General features: G+C 42.4%; 1 long non-coding RNA gene across 1 annotated transcript in view; it reads left to right on the top strand.

Moving 5' to 3' along the window:
• Positions 1 to 18,013, top strand: part of LOC104871291 — a 41,236-nt gene extending 23,223 nt beyond the window's left edge. Inside the window, exons 3-4 of the long non-coding RNA XR_782803.2 lie at positions 16,352 to 16,495; positions 17,188 to 18,013. This is a non-coding gene — a long non-coding RNA (uncharacterized LOC104871291). The remainder of the gene's footprint in view (positions 1 to 16,351; positions 16,496 to 17,187) is intronic.
• Positions 18,014 to 22,314: the final 4,301 nt, after the last annotated feature.

The raw sequence follows: 22,314 nt of genomic DNA on the forward strand, positions 1-22,314 counted from the left end.
ACCGTTAGTCTTTATTGCTGGACCCCAGGGCACTGCCATCAGGCTCTGGTGACAGCAGAGGGCCTCTGGGGAGCTGTGCCTGTGAGCTCGGCTGCAGGGAGTTCCCTGTGCTGCTGTTACCATGAGGCTACAAGGAGTAAAGGAAACTGCTCAGAATTCCAGAGAGGACACAGCTCACCCTTTCTAGGGCAACACTAATAACAAAAACCAAAGACAGAAAATGAGGTTGCAAAAGGGAAAGAGAAAAAACCCCTCTGAGTGTTGAAAATATATTTTTTCTTAGGAAAGAAGCTATTGTACCAACAAGGAAGGGATTGTCCTCCAGCTCCGTACAGCTTCAGTACTTGGTTGATGGAATCCTAGAGTCTGTTTTCTATAGTCTAATCCAAATCTGATTCTTAAAGAGAAGCAAAATGTTTTATCTGGGCTCTTTAAAATGTTTCACCAGTGAGCGTCTATATGCGCAGGCGTCTAATCATGCAGCCACACCAGCAAGTGAAGTCAGGACTTAGAACTAAATTTCTTTCCAAGTGGAAACTGATTTTCAAAAGTCAAGGGAAGGAACAAACAGCTAATCTTCCTTGTGTGCACCAAAAATAGAAGCAAGTATAAGGATGCCGGGGTTTTCTCCTGAGAGCAGGTAAAGATAGTCCTTTGCTAAGAGGCCAGCTGACGCGACACCCATCTGTCAACAGAGGCGGAAGCCTCACTTCCTCTGACTGATAATTGTGTTCCCCTCCGTGTCAGTTGTCTATTTATTCATAGGCAACTTCGAGACATCAGCAACATTCTGTTCCTGCTCCGTTGACACAGAGCACAGCACCATTTTTATCTTAGGATGGTTGGTGAAGTACTTTAACACACAGCAACTATGACAGATATCAGAAGATGCTAAGTAGCACTCCCTGGGGTTAGCAAATTTTAAACATTTTCTGGTATTTGCATCAGTGTTATTTCTGTTCTAGTTTCAGAGAACAAGTGTTTACACGGTTGTCTTCTGGAGTTTCTCAGAGATTCCATCCCTTTGCCTGCCTTCAGCTTTGGTTCATGTCCCCCCAGATTCAGATGTTGTAAACTTAGCCCCACGCAACAGCACTGTGAGATGGAGCCTTCAACAGAGATGAATCCGGTGGGCTCTGCACTGACCCAGGAGGTGTGGGGTATTACTGTGGCACTGGTTCCTCAGGGAAGGAGCTCACCCTCCTTCTCCCACTCCCTTCACAGCATCTCCACAGGGAACTTTGCATTTTCCCTCCAGCTCTGCGAAAGGTACTAATCCTGTTTATGAGGGAGTCTCTCACTTCCCTGAAGGCCTTCTCTCTTTATACTAAGGCCAGGTGGATTGGTGTCAACAAGAATTTTGGAGGAAACTTGAAACCATGACATACCCTGGGCATTATTTAATAATCCCTAGCAGCACTGCATGGTGCTGTACTAAATTTTCTTATTTTCTGTATTCTCCATGCTCTAGCTTTTACTTTTAGGATGGTTAGAGGACTTGGTGGAGGGAGCAGCCTTTCATGCATAAAGTGGCCAGAGCTGGGAAACTGGGAAGCCCACTCCAAGGCAATGTCCTTCTACCCTAACCTCCTGGGGCCAACATTATCCAAACCACCCCGCCCCTAAACCTTCATCCAGCCTAATCATTGGGAAACCCAGGGCAGATCACAGGGACCACTTTGTTTTCTCATTTCTTCTGCCTCCTGCCCAAACCTGATTCTTCCAACTGGCCACTGTGATACAGAGATGGAGCAATAACAGTCCCGTCTCAGCAGCCTGGGCCTGTCTGTATTGTCACTGTCACCGTGTGAAACCCTGCAGGTGCATTTTGTACTTCTGTTTTGTACTCGTGTTGCTTCGGGAGATGTCACAGTTATCACCACTGCCAATTAATTCAACAAGGGTTGCAAAATGGCGACATTCGACCCTGTCCCTTTTCGTCTTCTGTGAGTTAGAAATCTTTTATGAAGAGAAATTATTATCACCTGCCTGAGTCCCTGGACAGAAAGTTGTTATAGGAAAGTTAAAATAAATACTGCTTCTTTACCTTTATTTACTAGTTGCCGAAGTGAGCTAATTCTCTAGCATCCTTTCAAAACGACGAACAAGGTTTGTTGTGATGATTCTATTTTGTGTAGTGTGATTGTGATTTCGAGAACATACAGATGAACTCCAGTCCACGCGTGTGATTCGTACTGACCCTCACCTCCTCTCTGGACAATCAAATCTCTTTAATTTACTCCTAAATCCTTTTGCCTGACCTTAAATATTTTGAGAGCTTCTTTGCCCAAGGGAATGATCAATGTTTCTGACAATCTTTTAAACTTAGTACTCAGACTGGAAATCAGTTACCTTCCAGAGGACCCTGGTTCATTGTAGTAGGGAATGATATTTAGAGGCTGAAATAGGGACACCAGGAGTACATATGTGCGAATATATATACTATCTCCTCATTCTTATCTTCGTACCTTAGCATCTTCAAGTCATGGTGGTTTTAGGGCAAGTTCTTCTATCCTTTTCTTCTTGAAGATTGTTTTGAATGGAGTCAACCCTTCGGTGTTATATAAAAGTTTGAAGATCACATTATGTCATAAAATACTGATTTAAAAAATTTTATTGAATTTCAGTTTGGAATAATGGACATTCTTGGTATTGTTTTTTTCTTATTCACGAGTAGGACAGAATATTCCTCATACTTAGATACTCTTTGTATCTCCCCTCCAATTTTTATAATTTATATAAAGTTTAGCTCCCATTTTCTTACATGTACCAGATAATCATATTTGTGTTATTGTGGCCATTTTCTGTATTACATTTATCCAATGTATGTACAGTGATAACTCAGTGGTCACATAGCTCCAAGGTTGAATTTGTACAACGAAGTTTGGAAAAAATCGGCTTATTGTTCCTAACTTTGCTCCATCGGCGAGTCAAAAATTCGACTTGATTAACCCTATGCAGGCTGACGGGGAGCCCCACACCCCATCTCAGTGCGAACACAAATGGGACCTTCGGTCTAACTGCCGCTCTGGCCCAGACAGTGCACAGTGCTCATGTTCTTGCAGTAAAACATTTGCCGTTCTAACCATGGCTCCAAAGAAAGTTAGTTCCCTCCATTAAGGCTAAGAGGGAAAACTGTGAGAACCATGTTAGGGTTAAATAAAGAAATCATTGTAGAATTCATTAAGTCCTGGAAAAATGAATTTATAAATGTAATTTGGGGCCTCTGAATCAATTATTTGATTTTTCATTATTTTTTATGGAGAAAATATGTTCGTTTCTCAAACTTTCAGGTGTTCAAACAAGAATTTGGAAAAATCTGAGTTGGACAATCAAGGTAACTCTATATATTACACTTTTTTAAAATAAATGCCCTTTGGAATAAACAAAAACATGGTTATCTTCCTGAGAATATATGAATAAGAAGAGCAAGACAAAGTTTGATCAGATCAACATTTCTTGAGCTGACAAAGCAGCATTTTTAAAAATTGGACTGGCCCATCCGTGGGGAATCCCCTGAGGGACTGTGGCGTCTCCAGACAGATGATGCTGCTGACGAGGGGGGAAAGGAGATCATGTAGGAAGCACAGTGCATCTCTTGAGTTTCTGCCTTCTGCGGAAATGTTTCTTCTGTATGTGAATGCAAAGAACAACACAGAGTGGTGGACATTTGAGACCATCAGAGTGGCTGGTCCGTGGATGCCTGGGGCGCAGGGTGACCCTGCCACTACTCAGCAACAGGAATGTGTGCCAGATTGTTCAAAGGAGACCAGAAGCTCAGATATTTTTGTGAATTTTCTTGAGTTGTAAGTTTAGGGCAACCAATTCAACATGGTAATAACATTGTATAAAATACAAATATAGGCTGTTTATGGCCTGAGAGCCATTCCTTTATGATCCCTCCAAGGTTTTCTGGATGATAATCTTAAAATTTTAATATTTGGATGGTTGGAGTAATCCAGTCAATGGAGACAAGGGAAGTAAATCTGTCTCGGTGGGTTGTTGGATCTCTCTCCTTACTGGCATGTCTGACCCTCTCCAGGTGGGGCTGTCCTTCCCTCTAAGGACCTTTGTCACTACCGAGGTTGGGAATGTGCCACTTTCCCTGAGTCACGTTGGGGCAGGAAAAAGATGAACCAGATGTTGTACAAGCACAGACAATGAAGTCTGAAAGGAATCTGGGAAGGAATTAGTTCTTTTGACTATGTAGGTGAGGAAGCGAAGTCCTACGAAAGCCAATACCTTGTTGCGGGGTACATTTTGAGTTAATGGCATCTGCTGATTTTTAGGCTTTCTTACCAATTTCCAAGTCTTGTGTTGCAGGGCGCAGCTGAGAATGCATGAATATCCACAGCCCAAGGAAATGATAGGCTTCTTCACTGTGTCTAATTAGGGTTTAATTAAATTTGATTATTTAAAATTGCCGAACTAGAGATCGAGTGTACCATATTTTCTTCACCATGCCAGAGTACAAATTGGAGAGGTCGGGGAAGTCAGTAATTGAGCAGGGATGCAGAGTGCTGGATGCACAGTAATTACCCTGCATTTTCCAGTGCTGCTGATGGGCTCTGCATAACAGATCCCTCCCTCAGTGGAGATGCTGAGGTTTAAAGAGTCAGCAGAAAGAACAGGAGACGGTGAGCTTCCCTGAAACCAAAGGTCCTTCACTCCATGGAGCTGGTTTCTTGGCACTTTCAGGCAAGTTGCTCTAATAGTGAATGGTATCACTGAGCACTGCCGTACATCAGCAGTGGCCCTGTATACTTGGCCAGGTATCTCCTCCATCTTTAAAATGAGGTCATCAGTTGTTATTCTTGCCATTTTATAGATGGGGTGGCTTGCGTGATTAAGTGACCTTAGATTTGACCCGAGGTCTCTGTCTTCTGAGCTATTAATCTCAGCACTTCGCAGCCTTCCTAAATAGACTTCAAGTTATATTGCCCTCATCTACAGTTCTAACAAAAGTCACTCGTTCAGCACAGCTTTTAGAGGATTACAGAGAGTCTACCCGAACAGCTCCTTCTTCATCCCACGCTTTCCTTGGAGGTTCTGAGGCTTGATTTCCTCAAAGCAACAGATGAGTACTGGCACTGCTCTAGCTTTTGGCTTGGGTTTCTTTCTTAGTACAAACTCTGAAATGTAGCTTGAAGTCAGATCCCTTTTAAAGGAAGCAAAAAGACTTAAGAAAGCAATGCTGTCAAGATGAATAAATCTTATAGGGAATTTTGTGAGCATTAATGTGCAGATTATTTGACAATGTGTCATAAATTTAGATCCCAATTAAACACATCAATGTGGAATCATTGCCTTTAAAATGCAAACATGTTGCAGATATTTCAAAAATCTCAAACTTAACCATGCTGATTAATAAGAAAGAGCTGTTGTATGATGTCAAACAGAATAATGTAGCATTGATGAGAAATTATATCTTTGCCTGACTTTCCCTAAAGAAGTGAAATTAATCTGTGAGTAATTAGGTATGGGATGAAAATTGTTTCCTGTTTTCTCAGATTATACATAGGAGTTTAGGTAAGGATAATTACTTGTGGTTTACTCTCCTAGGCCATAGAGCAGACTGCTAGACTAGGATTGGTCTTTGACCTACTGACTTCTTCAAACCTTGCCTACTCACTAGCATTAGGCCCTTCCATCTTAAAGGGTGTGCAATTTTAGTGGCTTCTATAGGAAAAGTATAGTGTCATAGTTTTTTGGCCTCAATTTTTAAAAAAAGTAAACGCATTTGAATGCTCTACACAGTGATATTTATTTCTCAAGCTTGCAATGCCTCAGTTACAGATTATATTAATTCTAGCTGTTTCACTTATTTACACATTTTGGACAGCATTAAATGACATGATATTGAAAGGGGAATAACTACAGTACTTTTCTGTGTACATAAAATAGTACAACTCTAATTTCTACTCCAAATATGTGCATGATGAACTATGGGCAGAAAAGACTTGTGGCTTAGGGAGTAAGAGATAGATTGCTTACAATCATGCCATAAATAGATAACATAAATAGATAAATAGAAAAGGGGGAAGGGGCATGGAGAAACTTTGTAAGGCGCAGGAATGTTTTATCTGGAATGAATGAATTAGACCACTTTGCATGGTTGTAACACAGTACTAGAGACTGGATACTTTACTAAGAAAAGAAGTAAATTTAGATCACAGTTTTAGAGGCTGAAAGTCCATGATCGTGTGGCCTCATCTATTTGGCCTGTGGTACGGGGTCTTTCAGTAGGATCCCGTCTGGGCAGAAGTGCACATGAAAGAGATCCATGGCAAGACAGAAAACCAGTGAGCCAGGGGCCAGTCTTTCTCTGTGAGAACAATCCACTCACTTGAGAACCAGCTCCCTGAGGTCTACTTCTCCTCCTTCCAGGGACAACACCCTCCGTGACCAGTCACCTCTCCCTGTGTCCACCTGTTAAAGGTTCCACTCCCTCCTACATCAGCAATCCTCTGAGAAGCAAGCTTTCAACCCAGGAACATTTGGGTGTGCACCCAGACAGCATTCAAAACATTGAGTGACATTTGGTTACATGACATGAGCTAAAACTGACTCCTAGATTGTCCACTTCTGGTCTGTTATACTTGTAAAATAAAACAGTGACTCTTGTTACATACTGTAACAATCAGGATGCTTTCATTCAGGTTACAACTGAAAGCAGGCTTAGGTCATGTTTGCTATTATTCCTGTATAGATATTTTCTTCTCTTCAATTTAAGCAATTATTTCCAGAAAAGTATTCCCATGAGAAAGCAATCTATTCTCAGTTCTGACTTTTGTATGGATGTGATTTACCCAGGGCTGCTTACACAACATAAAGTTCAATTCAATGAAAAGATAAAAGTCACATATTCTGTGAACTTTCAAGTGGCTTGTTGTCAGCAAGTGACTGGGTAAACACGATCCCATTGGTGCTGTGCCAGAGATCATTTGATTTGTTGTGTCGTGGGTTGGGTGGTTCAGAACACAGGTTACTGGGAAGATCTGAGTTTGAATCTAAGGTCTTCCACTTAATAAGCATGTGATACTGGACATGCTATGCGACTTCCCCTGTGTCAGTTTTCTGTTGCCACTGTAACTAATTGTAACAAGGTTAGAGACATAAAGCAACATGAACTGATTATCTTACTCTTCTGGAGAGTGGAATCCCTAAAAGGAGGCAACAGGTTACCCCTCTTCTCCAGCTCCTAAAGACCACATGCTTTCCAACAGCAGTGGGTGGTTAGGTCTTTCTTGGGCTTCATCCCTTGCATGCTCTTGCTCTACAGTCAAATCTCCCCTGCATCCCTCTGAAAAGGACACTTCTGATTACAACTGGACGAGATACATTGTCTAATGGAATCCTCCCACCCTGAGGTTCTCAACTAGTCAGACCTGAATAGTGTAGGAGATCGTATTCATAGTTTTGGGAATTTGACTATCAACATCTTTAGGGGTTTACTGCACCCCGCACCAGGAGAACAAGAGTAGTACTACCTACAGTATGGAGTTACTGTACTAATCAAATGAGATAAACAGTGTGAAGTGCTTGGTATATGGAATGTATAGTTTTATCATGTTAGGTGGAGTGACTAACTTGTCATTGTGTTTATTTGGAGCTTAATATGGTTCAAGGAAATGTGTTTGGGTGACAAGTTGACAAAGGGTAAGACACAATGCTTAAGCTTTAATGTCACCTTGATTGTCTTGGGAACAACCCAAGAGACGGGTGAAGCATACTTTTCAGTGTGTCTGGGTGGGTCATGGGGGCATGGGTTTGGTATTATATTTCGTTCCTGGACCTTTCCTCTTTGGCACTATTCCCTTTGCTCTCCTTCCTGGTTGCTGTAAACTAAGCATCTTTTTTTTTTTCCATCATGCCCTTTCACCATGATGTTTCTGCCTTGGAGCCAGCTAACCGTGATCTGAACCCCCTGAAACCATGAGCCAAACTACACTTTCATTCATTTAAGTTGTAGGTGTCAGGTTTTGTGTCCCAGTGACTAGAAAGCTTGCATAAATCAGATTCTACTAGTTTCATCGTGGCTTCTTGATTATTGTTTCTTTCAAATTTTATCGGGTTCAGAATTTGCTTTCTTTCTCCTCATTCCTTTGAATCGTGCTGAAAATTTAAATCCTCTGACTTTGTGCCAAACAGCACATTCCTTATGTTAAATTCACTCAGTGAATCCTAGAGCATACTAAACATACATAATTAGTCTTACTAAAACCCCAAAAGTTAGCTGTCTGTGTCTCTATTTAACATGACATGTGACAACCATATTGTAAACCCAAACTGAGCGCCAGAGTGCCGTGCTGGAATTAAATGCAGATCCGCTGTGTAATCCTCCAGTGTGAATTTCTTGAGCCAACAAAAGAAAACTTACCGTGGCAGCAGATAATTATCTGGTACAGAAGTGTGAATGCCTGAAATACAAATATTCTTGTGTTTAGTTCCAGTAAGGGGCCTCATATTTGTTGGGATTCTATTTCCCCTCTGATACACACACACACACACACACACACACACACACACACACACTCACACTCACACATGCAAGTTTATACACAGAGGCAGATTGCTTGGGTTCAAGCACTGAGCCTTCTACTTGCTAGGTTACGAACCCTCTTCATATTCATTTTCTCATATATAAATTGGGGTATAAATGATGTGTACCACACAGCATAGTCAAAAGCCAAGTTGCACAGTGGATTAAATGCTCCTGTCCACGTGAAATCCATAAGCATCAATTGGAAGATATCAAGGCTGTGACAGTATTTGTTCTCATTACTGCTATGGGTGTTTTAGGACAACATTATAATCTGTCACTTTGTCTAAAAGGTTGCCCAGGTGTTCAGTGACACATTTAGACAAGCCAGGCACCAAGCTTGTATTGTTATTCCAAAGTTTATTTAAGGTGGAAGATGCCCGCTGTATTCTTAGAACATAGAATTAGGAGTTTTTAACTGCACATTCAGTGTAATCTCCAAAGGAAAAAAAAAGATAAACAAGTTCACAAATGAAATGTTAAATATTCTTTTATATGTTTTACTGCAATGACAGGCAAATGATAGCTGGAAATAACCATTGAACAACATCTGTGCATGTTGTGAGATTCTACTTAGAGGAGCAAAAGCTCTGGTGTAGAGCAACTTAATGTGCTCATGAATTCAGTGTCTTTGCTGTATCTCTAGTGCATGGTGCTGTATAATCTGTCTTTCCAGCCATAATGTGGAAAGCTTGTACTGGCAAGGTATCTGTGACCCTTGGCATTTTGTACTACAATGGACTGGTTCTGTGTTTAATATTTTATGGGGTAAAAGGCATTATCCTTAAGTGGTTAAAATTGTCCACATGGCATAAAACAAGGCCAAATAATGAACAAAAGATTCATTTTGCTACCGTTCTTTTTTCCATAGTTTCTGCCTGGACTGGGCTTTTAAAATGTGAAATGTGTGTAGTGGTTTCAAAATGTCATCTGTGAAAAATGTACTGGATAGGTAATGCATCTGGTAGAGCTGAGCAGAATGTTTGTCCATGTCTTTGGATTCCAGGATTTTAAGTGATTGTGACTGTAGTTCTCTTTTCCAGCCCCATTGTTTAGAGATGTGAGGACAGGGTTCTACAGAGGTTAAATGATTTGGCCAGTGTTTCATTATTTCTTAGAGACAGAAGCTAGATGGGAACACTGGTATCCAGTTCTTTTCCACAACATTAACTTTTATTTTTCCTTTCTAATTTTTATGGACTTGTAGAAGTGAAGAGAACCACTATATTCACATTGCTCTTTAATCTCACATCCAGACTATAATCTATAAACATACTGGCTTAAATATGATTGCAGTTTTCTGCTAAACTCAGGCCTCTCTTCAGTGCTGGTTTTTTTTGCCAGCAAATCTATCACAGCATAAGATTTCTCTCCGGGGTTCCTGAAAGAGTTGATTTGGGAGCCAGCTGACACAGCTCCAGCGCCCTGAGGCCATCAACTAATATCCATATATATTTACACATTCTATGCTTTTATGAAAATGAGTGTTTCAGGCACAAATCAAGTATCAGTTTTTCCCCTAACCTCATATAGCAGGAGGAAATAAACGATGGCAGAAATCCAATACAGTGGAAAGGGGCTCGCCAAGAGAGGCTCACGGACAGTCTGTGCATCCTGCACCCAACTGCCACCCGCGCCATGGGAGAGGGTGGACACAGGACATTCATGCTGAAGGAGGTGGCATATTTCACATCCTGAGGCCCCACTGTGGTCACAGTGAGGGTTATGGACCTGTCTTCTGTGGCCCTGTTTGAGGGGCACATAGGTGGCCAGTGGTGCTTAAAAATCTATACATAAGAGAAAGGGGGCGAGATTAGAGTTGGAGGGAAGCTGAGCGCTGTGGCTATACCATGGGGATCACTGAGTCACCAAGACAGTCAACAAAGTCGTGCTTCTTACAGCACAGCAGATTATCTGGTCACTTACTCCTTAGGGTTCCCAAAGTTGTAGCATTTATTGAGCGCCTAGTCTATGCGCTGGGCACTGTTCCAGATGGTGTGCACCATACTAGATCATTGGGATATAGTACATATAAAAACAAATGAAGCCCTAATATCACTTAGCTTCATTTCAGTGGGGAGATGGATGGACAACAAGATATTAGTGGAATACATGAATTGAAATTCTATGGATAAAAACAGAGGTAGGGGATGAGGAGATGTAGATAGAGCTGAAACATTAGAAAGGAATACTCAGTGCAGATTTACTAAAAAAAAAAAAAAAGATAATAGAGCAAATATTTGAAGGGGTGACAGAGTTGGTTTGCACACCTACTAGATGATGCGCACAGAGCAAATTGGGACCTGCTATGTTGGGTTGGGTTAATAGGAGGCCAGTTGGAAGTTGTCTGTGGGACCCAGTTTCAAGGGGCACTGATACAACACTGCAAACATAGCAAGGCGTGCTTGTCAGAACCGCTGTCAGGGGGATTAGCACATGCAGTGGAAAGAAATTCTTAAGAAAGGTGTTTGAGGTGTAGATAAAACCAGCCTCAGTGCAGTGTCTCCCGGTCATTGTAGATACACAAATACTAAACCCCTTCTAAGAAGGATATGTACCACTCTTTGTTGATTTTATTTGTGGGTTGCTTCTCTCACCTTATTGCATTTTGCATTTTGAAGTCAGATTTGATTTGCTGGGCAAAATAGTGATATTAAGCTCTGCTCCCGGAACTCTCCTTTCTGCCTATTCTCTAAATAATTCCTAGCATCTGTTATGGTTCGGATTGAAATGGCCCCAAACTCATTTGTCAAAGCTTAGCCCCCAACCGACTGGCTTTGGGGGAATGACGGGGTCATGATGCTTCAGCTCATAATTCGATGATGTCATGGGCCGGCTATAGCAGCTTGGGGGCGGGGCTTAGCTGAAGCCAGGGAGTGTCGGGGTGAGACCGGGGCCTGTGGCTGGTCCCCTAACTTTTAGTCTCCGGCTCTTTCCTCTCTGCTTCTGGTTCCCCCGAGGTAAGCAGCTTTCCTCTGCATGCCCTTCCACCACACTGTTTGTGACAGAGCCCTAAAAGCATATATTCATGCGCCACTGGCCACGTTTAGACAAGTTTTGATTTAGCTTTATGTGAAACGCCCGTCCAAATCTCTTGCCTATTTCTTTCTACTGAACTGTCCTTCTATTCTTGAGTCTCAAGAATTCTTAAGGTAGTCTGGATATCAGTTTTGTGCCTGACCTATGTGTTACGGATATAGTCTTCCAGTTATGACCTGGCCATCTTATTTTTAACTGCATTTATCAAAAAGTAGTTATAGTTCTTTGGATGAAATGTTATTAATTTTTATTCTTCCTCTGTGTTTCTTCTTCTAGAAGATCTTTGCCTAGGTCAGTAGCATGATGCTTTTTGTCTACTTTTTTAGAAATGTTATTATTTGAAAGTTTTACATGTAAGGGTACAATCTATATCAAATTAATTTTTATGTATGATGTAAAAAAACTTGAGGTTATTTTTATGTACACAAAGAACTGATTTTTCCAGGAGCATCTGCTGAAAAGACCATTCTATTTTTCTCGGTTTACTTTAGTTCTTCTGCTAAAAATTAATTCACGAAATATTTACAGGTCATTTAAAAATTCTGTTGTCCCATTGAGCCACACACCAGTGATGCACTGTCTTGATTTGAAGACTTTCATAATTTTAAAAATCAGATATTGTTAAGCTCTCCAACTTGTATTTTTCCAACTTTATTGTGCATCTTACACTTCTGTGCATACATCGCACTGTGGAAGTCACAGCAACTGTGCACTCACCTGGTTTCCTCTGGCTCAGCCTTTCACTAACACTGTTCTTAAGTACCGTGTGTAGGTTTTGACCACAAAGAATTTTCCTACTTGACAAATACTTAATTGATCGGATGCTCCCGTCTATTCTTCCAACTGATTTGTTTTATATAATAGAAGATGCTTCCTTTCCTATGCTAGTATAGCAAGGTAACTCATAACCACAATTATTCATGATTATTAAAACACTTCAGAATGCCATTTTTTATCATGAGAGAAATACTACCATGGGTAAACACTGCTTAATGACTAATTTGTTTTGGTGTTGTTTTTTGTTTGTTTGTTTGTTTGTTTTTGAGACAGGGTCTCACTATGTAGTTGAGACTGACCTGGAACTCACTATGTAGCCCAGGTTGGTCTCGAACTCACAGCAATCCTCCTGCCTCAGCCTCCCAATTGCTGGGATTACAGGCATGCGCCACCATGCCCAGCATGACTAATTTTTTTTTTTAATTCCAGGAAGACACAAATTCTATTGATATATCCATGCAACTAAAAACACTATGACTTATATTTATATAAAGAACAGCACAATTTAAGTCCCTAAAAGATACAATCTGCTAGATATTTCTAGACTATACAACAGTGCTGAGTTAAAAAGAAATATTAGAATGCTCAAGAGTTCTATCATTCTAGAAAATTTTATTAGTTTAGATGTACCACCAAGTAGGCATTTATTATAATGACAGGGTCAAACAGATGTAAGAATATGCCTCAAGATTTAAAGTATATTACAGAGAGATGAAATAGAAATTCAAGACAGTGTCCTCACATGCCCAGCAGAAATTCTTGGCTTCCATTTTGGAAAGGAAATAGAGTAAAATAGGTGTTAACTATATAGTGCTATACTCATAGTAACAATCATTGGCACTTTCTTATCTAACTCTTCATACTTCAGAGTTCCCAGTGAGATAGGTTTTAACTATGAATTACTGTATATTGTAAATCCAATACATTTGAAACTGTACCTAGCATTGGGGCTGACAAATTCAGCTTTGACATACAAAATGATGGCTACGTTTGCTTCGGTTACAGATTAGAATGGCAGTTGCATGACGATGGCTAGGTAGGAAGAATGAGTCCAGTAGTTTAACTGACCTGCAGCAAAATGCCTTCTTCAGAGTCCACAGACCCAGGCATCATTCCACCCAGAAACAGGAACCCTCCTGTCATGGTTCAGAACAATATGTCTCCCCTGAGCCGTGTGTGCTGGGGGTTAGGAGGCGGGACCTGGGTGGAAGAGGAGGACCCTGTGGGAATGACCTGGTTATTTATGTCTCCCTTTCTAGCTCTTCTTTTTACACTTTCTGTATTCTGTCCACTATGCCTTGTTACCATGAAGTCCCGCCTTGGAGTCAGCGACTGTGGACTGAAACGTAAGCCAAAATAAACCTCTACTCCCTTAAATTCTGGGTGTTGGGTATTTGTGACGAAGACGTCCCAAATATGATTTACGAACTTGGTTACAAAATATAGCAAGGTTCACAGGAATTCAAGAACCAGTCCGCGGGACCAGAAGTTACCAATCTGCCAGGAATCGAGGCTACTCTGGCCCTGGAGCTGTACGTTTAGGGGTCTCTACGGTTCTTTGTGCAGATGACTGTCTTCACCTCTGAACCTTCTTCAGTCTGCGCAGCTCAGCAGGGCTGATGCATCATGAAATTCTTGGCAGTTATTTTTAACTCTTTCTAAAATCAGAGCAAAGTAATCATACTGAATATTGGGCTTTACCGTCACATTCTCATACATGCGTCTAACTTGGATCCTATCTCTCCTCGCTGTTCCCTGCCTCAGATAGCTCCCCGTCCTCTCCCCACCCCTTTCCTCTTCCCTAACAGACTCACTTCCACTTTCACGTCATCTTTTCCCCCTGGATTCCACATATGAGATAAAACATGCCACACGAGTCTGGCTTATTTCACGGAACATGATAGCCACTTTCGTCCATTTCCCTGCAGGTGACACGGTTTTGTTCCCCTTTAATACGGTATGCTGTATATACACACCACATTTTCTTTTTCCACTTACCTGCTGACCAAACCCTAGGCTGATTCCAAAGCTGTGAATTGTGCTGCATTGTGCATGGAGCTGTCTCCGTAGTGTGCTGGCTTTAATTTCTTTCTTTCTTTTTACACAGGAGTGGCATAACTGCATCATATGGTAGCTCTGCTTTTAGTTATTTGGGAGCCTCCACACGCGTTTCCATAGTGGCTGCACTTGCATTCCCCCAACAGTGCGGAAGTGTTCCTTTCCCCCACATCTTCGCCGGCATTTATTATATCCTGAGTTCCCGGAGACAGGCATTCTGCCTGGGTGAGCTGGAACCTCACTGCAGTTCTCATCTGCGCTGCCTGATAGCTAAGGATGTGGAGCATGTTTCCCACACACTTTGTGGTCCTTTGTACCTCCTTATTTGAGAAGTGTGTGCTCAGTTCACCTTCCCGTTTTCTGAGTTCTTTAAATGTTCTGGATATTAGTCTTCTGTCAGAAGCGTAGTTGGCAAAGATTTTTCTCCCAGTCTCTTACGGTGTCTTCACTTTGTTAATTGTTTTCATTGCTTTGTAGAAGCTTTTAATTGGATGTGATTCCATTTGTCAATTCTTGTGATAATTACATTAAAAAGTTATTCGGGCTGGGGATTTAGCTCAGTGGTTTGGTGGCCTGCCTCGCAAGCGCAAGGACTGGAGTTCGATCCCCGGTACCACAAAAAAAAAAAAAAAAAAAAAAAAAAAAAAAATTTTAAAAAAAAAAAAAAAAAAAAAAAAAAAAAAAAAAAAAAACTATTCATCCACGCTCGCAGTACGTAATGATTACATTTGTTGTGGGGAGTTCATATATATACATAATACATCTTAATTCTTTTTACATCTCTTTTCATAGCCTCTCCCCCCTCTTTCTGTCTTAGTCCCCTTCCAATTTGCAAAAGATTCTGACCCTCATGCACCAGCCTGCTAAGTGCCAAGTCTCAATTTCCAGGCGGTATTGGCCCCACTTGGGGTTTGTAGCCAAGTCTCCCGGGTTAGGTTTCGGAAGACACAGAGGCATCGCCTTGGGGACTGTGGTCAAGCAGAGGGCACAGGCTAACCCCCAGGATGTGGTACTCAGGCCGTGAGCCCTGCCCCACAGCACGTGTGGAATGCTTGAGTGAGTAATGAACTGGCCTGGCAGGTGAGGAATAAAATAAGAAGATGGAAGATGTAGTTGATGATGCTCTGGAATAAAAGACAACAATAGCACAAATCAGAAGAGAGGGCATTAACTCTATGTGTATTTCGTGTTGACTACAAATGAGTTATTTTGCTTTATTTACTTGCATGCCACAGTGAATGGAGACAGATTATACGGAAAGATGCCATGCAGTTTTGTCACCTTCAGAGCCTTGCTGCTCAGAGGAAGAAGTCTAAACCAGAAGAGCTGAAACAAGATTCTGCAGATGTATTGGTGTTATTTTTTCCCTGCATTTAGGTTTTGTGAGTTTGCAGTTTTTAAAATCACACATTTAATGGCAATTTGTTCATGAATTAAACTGCTTCCTCTGAGCCAGGTGTGGTGTTGCACCCCTGTAATACCAGTGCTCAGGAGGCAGAGGCAGGAAGATAGGCTAGAATTTGAGGCCAGCCCGAACTATGTTATGTAGCAAGACTCTGTCTCAAAAAAAAAAAAAAATTGTCCTCTCCAACGTGTGCTGATGAAATTTTTATTTCTTGATCAATATATTTATTATTTTATTCTGGACAATTGAAAATTATAGACTGTGATAGATTATTTGAGTGGTTTGAGCTCTGAGGATGCTCTTCTGAGTTACTCTATTTTGCTCTGGGGTCAGAGAAGTATAACATGGGTCTACATTTTTAAGAAACTTTCTCAGATTGATCCCACTCTTATCCTGGCTCTCTCAGAGCTTCATGAACTTCCCCGTACACTTCTGTTCTTGTGAGAGTGCACTGAGTAGATAAACTGTTTCTAGTGTTTGGCTGTGCTGTGTTTACAGCGAGCTTCCACACTGAATCCTTTGCTCTCTAGGCTCTGAAGACTGCATGTGCGTCACCAGAATCCCAGGGAGTGCGTCCGGAGGTCCTTCTCCCGAGCTCTGCTCCACATAGCCAGCAAAGCCCAGGCTGCCATTCGCCACATCGCACCTGTGTGCATCTGTCTGCCTCCCATTAGGTAATGTGGACCTTTGACGGGCACACAGGGTCTGCACCGTGAGCCTCAGCCATATCTAGGTGAACCTGCTCACTTCATTCTAGGAACTCGTAAGCAGAGCGCTTCGCAAAAGACTCCTGTTGGTAATCCTGTCTTGTTTGATGCATATTTTATATATTTTTGTCTTAACTATCATGCATTTCAAAAAGAGTTCCACTTTCTCACTGTCTCCTGCATTGCACTCAGGTCTCTGGGTTTAGGCTGTGTTCTTAATTTAGACAAACAATGGCCATGTTAGCAGCTTGCAGAGACCAGCAGCTTCCAGCAGCAATCAGAGGAAAAAGTGTTAGCAGGGCATCACTTAAAAAAATTATGTATCGGTGTTTTATAGTATCTGAGAAATTTAACCAAAATCTCCAGCCAGCAGCTCACAAGTCCCATTGCACTTATTCCTGTGTCCCTGTGACATTCAGTGTCTTTCCTTTAATTGCAAACAGATGTGAAGATTGAAATATCATGGTTGATAAAGTAAGTAATGTGGGAAATAACTCAGAGAATGATAGCTCATTTTCTAAGACAAGACAAAGGTAGAAGAAATCACTCCGAGAAGTCCTCTTTGTTCTGCCTTGGAAATGCTCACCAGTGATATATTTCTTTCTCAGTGTGTCATGCTGACCTTGCTTTAACGCCTTCTCTCTCTGGTCGCTCCTTAGCAAGAGACCAGAAATAGTAAACGACTACCAGGTTCCAGTGGGAAGTGGATGAAGAGTCCACAAAGCTGAACTTCAGAGCATTTTAACAGGTTGAAAAATAGAAGATCACAGAAGCCACCTGGGCCACGGAAGCGGGAGAGGCTCATTCACAAGGTCACCTCGGAGTATCGTCCAGCGAGGGAGCTGTTTCTCCATAGAACCATGCCACAAACAGGATGCTGTGGACAGCAGGACTAGGCGGCCGACTTACAGCTAAACACATAAGTAAAAGGCCTCACAATCAGCAGCTTTCGAAGCCGTGCTTCTGAGAGATTCTTCCTCTGTTCTCCATGCTCCCTCCCCCTGGTTGCCCACCGGGTGTCACATGTGGGTGCCCACTGGAAGCTGAACACCACTCCCCGTGCTGTGCTGTGGGCCATCTCGGTGTCTCAGAGAAGTGGCTTGGCCACAGACACACAGAAAGAGCTCAAGCTGAGACAAGCTGTATTTTTTAATTAAGCTGTGTATTGTTAGTCAAAAACGCATTTTGGAGAATATTTGACAAACATTCTGACTAAAGATGGTGAAACGATGAAAGGCCAAATGTCCACCGTCCTTACTACAAAATGAAATTAACAGCACTAAGTAGTTATACACAAATTTTAAACACAAGAGAGGTAAGACTGAGCTTTAAGTTTTTCCAGGAACCACTAAACAAAGGGCCCAGATGGCGATTACTTACCAAAGTGACAGGTCGGGAAAGGAGGAGGACTTCTGTGCCACTGTGGCTTGCAGTCTCTTACCCAGTCCTCCCAGGCAGAGGAAGAACGGGTGCCGGTGAGGTACAGAAAAGACGCCCAGCAGCCCCAGTATGTGGAGCAGCCAGTACCGCTGTCACTTCCTGTCTTGGAAAGTGATTGGAACAGCAGCTGAGGGGTGTTTGGGGAGCCAGAGAACCTCAACACCCAGGCTGCCTCCAGGGCAGCAGCCTGTCCCAGGCCCCCAGGGGACTCATCCCCTGCCTTCTCTTGCTGGAGTGGATCCTGGCCTGGAAATTCACCCGCAAATGACAGAGTCTGGGAAACACTGTGCTAGACCCCTGGGCTGCGCTGGGAGGGACCAGGGTGGCACTGAAGGGAAGGAGAATGCTTCCCTCCATCCATCTTTAGGAATATCTGAAGCCAGGAGTGACAGCTCTGGGAAGCCTTCTCCCATTTACTTTGGGAATTATTTCTGTTCTCTAATGCTTTTACAGGATTGCCATCTACAGTTCCCAAAGACCTGGTCGCTCAGGGTGCTTAGCAGAGACCCTCCTCTCAGGGTGCTTAGCAGAGCCCCTCCACTCCACAAGCCAGGTGCAGGAGTGGCGGGGGGAGAGTATGTGGCACCTGCAGCCACTTCAGGGCATCAGCTGGAAGGTCTCTTCCCAGGTTCAGGATGTAATCCTTTCCTGGGGCAGGAGGATCCAGCTTTTTGTGGGCAACACCCCAAATTCCTCAAGAGGATGGATCCTGCTAAATCAAATTGGCTGTACTGTTAATTACTGCAAGAGCCTCACAAATCTCATGTGAAGAGATGGGCTTGATGCAGTCTGTCCTTAGCATTTATTTTGTCTCCTTACCAGCTCCTTCTGGGTGGCGCTGGCCAAGCTCAGCCTTGAAAGCACTTTCCCTATCACAGCACTGATCAGCACAATGGGTTTCAAATGATGGTTAGACTTTATGGCCATTTTGCTAATTCTGATAAAAATCCTCCAAATTTTAGGAGCTTATCTCAAAGTTCTGATGTAGGAGGAAGAAGGAAGAGCCCCATGTTCTCATATCCCTCACAGTAAAATGCTACGATGGCCCTTCAAATTCCTAAATAGCAGTCAAATTCCTAAAGATTGCCAAGGAGCACAGGAGAGTCTAATTTTAGGGCTACAGAGCTGGAGCCCACCCTGGAATTCTTTTCACATGTAATGATTAAGGTGCCCTTTTCTTGGGGTTCTGTGGCTGCTAACTAGCTGTGTGGCTGAATGATGCACAACTCAGGCCTCTGGGTGAAGCTCCTTTCCTCTTCCTCTTTTGAAGAAATCTAGAACTCTGAAGACATTTTGCCATTTTTTTTTTTTTTTTTTCTTTTTTTTTTTTTTTTTTTTTTTTTTTTTTTTTTTTAGCCATTGAGGCCCTGGGCCATGGCAAAGAGCTTCCTTCTGGTCACATACATAGAACTAGAACTCTCAGACACCTCTTGTTCTCCTACATTGTGGGGTAAGCACTGAGCCAATGTCTTAAAGCGGGTCTTAGCCACTTTCCTTGTCACTTGGACAAAATGCCTGACACCCTCAACTTAGAGGGAAAGTTTATTTTGGTTCATGGTTACAGGCCCTGGTCAGATGGATCCACGGCAGAAAGGGCATGGCAGTAGGGTCTGGCTTAAAAGAAATCTGCTCACTTCATTGTGGCCAGGAATCCCAGAGTAAAGCAAGCAGCCCAGAGGGAAATATAGATACCCTTCTGGGTCACACTCCCAGTAATGTGCCTCTAATCAGGCCCACCACCTAGTAGAACATTAGTCTACCCAGTTTATCAATGGATAAATCCCCTGATAAGCATAGGGCCCCTTGATCCAGGCACCTTCCACACGCACATGAGAACTTGGTGGTCACTTTAGATGTAATCCATAGCATAGGGCTTGGATGGATATGAACGCAATTTCTCAATGCCCTATCTCCCTGCTTGCTTGCCTGCTTGCTTCCTTCCTTCCATCTTGATTTCCAATTAATAAAATTATCATATTTCAACTATAATTCTTAATATTGGTTGGTTTTTTGTTCTTTGTTATTGTATGTGCCGCCGAAGTAAGCACTTTTTGTTCTGTGTTTAAAAATGGCAATACCATTACCTAGTCAGGATGAGATTCTTGGTAGAAATGGTTAAAATATATCATACTTAAAATGTCCACATGGTCTAGAGAGTTGAATTTGATTGTCCCACCACATTCAATAAAGCTGATCATGGGCCCTGACACCATTTTATTGCCTGTGTGGAATTGGGACTGACCAGATTATATTCTTTTTTTCAGCCCATCAAAAAATGTCAGTTGCAACAGTGCCAAATGTTGACAGCAAGGCCAGTAAAAAGGGCATTGAGATCCTATTGTCCAGAGTTTTAATACAGAAATTTAAAGGGCTCTCCAAAATGTCAGACATAAGGACAACTCTTGTGTGTTAATGACAAGAAGAAAAAAAAAACTATTTCCTCTCAGAAATTGTCTCTGATATCATTAAATTTCTTCTGATAATTCACTTCTCATGTCTGTCACATACAGTCCCTGTCTTCTGCTGGCAGAGGATACAGAAGCTGTTATGTGGCTTATAGACTTTCATGTTTGCAGAAGAAATGTGTCATATTCCTAGAGGGCTCGCTCCTGTTTTGCTACATTTTATAATGATTTGTTAGGCAGATGTTTTAGTCTCTTTCCTTGTTGCTGGGACAAAATACCCAAAAGAGGCTTATTCTGGCTCATGTTTCAGATGTTTCAGTCCTCACATGGAGAAAGGCCAGGGTCAGAAAAGCTGCTCGTGTCAAAGAGGCAGGAAGGGAAACATATACTTCCGGGTCACTTTTCCAGTAACCTTCTTCTTCCTGTCAGACTCCACCTCTTTCAAGTCAGTTAGGGTCTAGTCTTCTTCCAAAAGCCACATCTATGAGTATGTGAGGTTTGGGGGGAACAGTTTGATATAAACCACAACAGCAGAAAGAGAAAAATGTTGGGTAAATTTGATAACACTGAATGTGTTGAATATGAAAAGAATAATAAAGTTCTCAACTGTGAGAAAAATAGATGAGTCCCAAACATTTACTTACATTTGCTACTGGTCAGCAATGCTCTTCAAAGTTCAGCATTATGGGAATGACCAAAGAAAACAGAACAAATTGTACCATCTCTGGAAAGAATTCTGCCATGTGTGAGGCAGGCTTGGGTGAGCTGGGGAAAGTGGTGGACTTGCCCCATCAGGGCTGGCTGAGCACTGCCAGGAAGTAGCATTTCCAACTTTGACCCTGGGCCAGAGGATTTTTTTTTTTTTTTTTGTACCTGGGATTGAACTTGGGTCCTTGTGCTTGCAAGGCAGGCCACCGAACCACTGAGCTAAATCCCCGGCCCCTACCAGAGATATTTTTTGATGGGGGATAGGGCTCAGCTATTAATATACAGTGGATTTTTGACTTACAAATTCAATCATTTCCCGAGGGCTGGTTGTAACTCAGGTTGGATGTAAGTCAATCAGCTGAGATCCGGATGTTTTCCTGGGTATGCATTATAGATAACAAGACATAGATGACTATTCTGTTCACCTGATTAACCTAAGTTGGTCATAACTTAAGGGTCTCCTGTATTTTTAAAAGGTATACATGTACAATCAAGAGTGAGAACCCATTAAGAGAGTAGCTCAAGTGAATCTCGTTCTGTACAGAAATAATTAATCAAGAAAGTGCTAATAATGATCCTGGAAACCTCGCTGAACCCGATTCGGTCAGACGCACACCTGAAACAGCTGCCTTCTCTGATACCAATGAAAAGGGGCTTATGTAGCCAAGGTTTTCAGAAAACATCTCTCAGGTTAGATAATAGATTTCTCAGCACATAAAGCATTAATATCAGGCTCCCTCTCGATGACTTAAACAGAGGCTGCTGTACTGATTTGTGGTGTCGACAGGGGCCGAAGAAGAGTGTGATTGAAATCAAATTGTTCAGAAAATTCCTCCGCTGAGTCCACCTACGAGAAGAGCATTCTTAAGAATAAGGATCCTGTCATTACACCCTGTCCACCCAGACCCACAGGCCCGCGGAGGAGACAACTCTGCCAGGCCTCAGGCCAAGACTACGCCACGAGGACACCCCTCCCAGCAGAGAAGCCCACCTGGCCCACCCGTGGATGCACCGGGCTGCTCGGGTGGCTGGAAAGGGCAGCCCAGGCACAAGAGTGAGGATTTCCAGGCCTGCCAGAGACCTAGGGACAGGGACAGGGTGAGCAGGGCTTTGCAGGAGAAGGGCCTGGGCTCTTTCATACATACATATGAATGATTTTCAGCACTGTCTTCCCAAAGCCTTAAAAGTATCCTAATGCCCATATTCTACCTGGACCTATTAAGTCAGCATCTT

Source organism: Fukomys damarensis, unplaced genomic scaffold, assembly GCF_012274545.1.
Source record: "Fukomys damarensis isolate Sample0158 unplaced genomic scaffold, DMR_v1.0_HiC HiC_scaffold_3, whole genome shotgun sequence".
Classification (NCBI taxonomy): domain Eukaryota; kingdom Metazoa; phylum Chordata; class Mammalia; order Rodentia; family Bathyergidae; genus Fukomys; species Fukomys damarensis.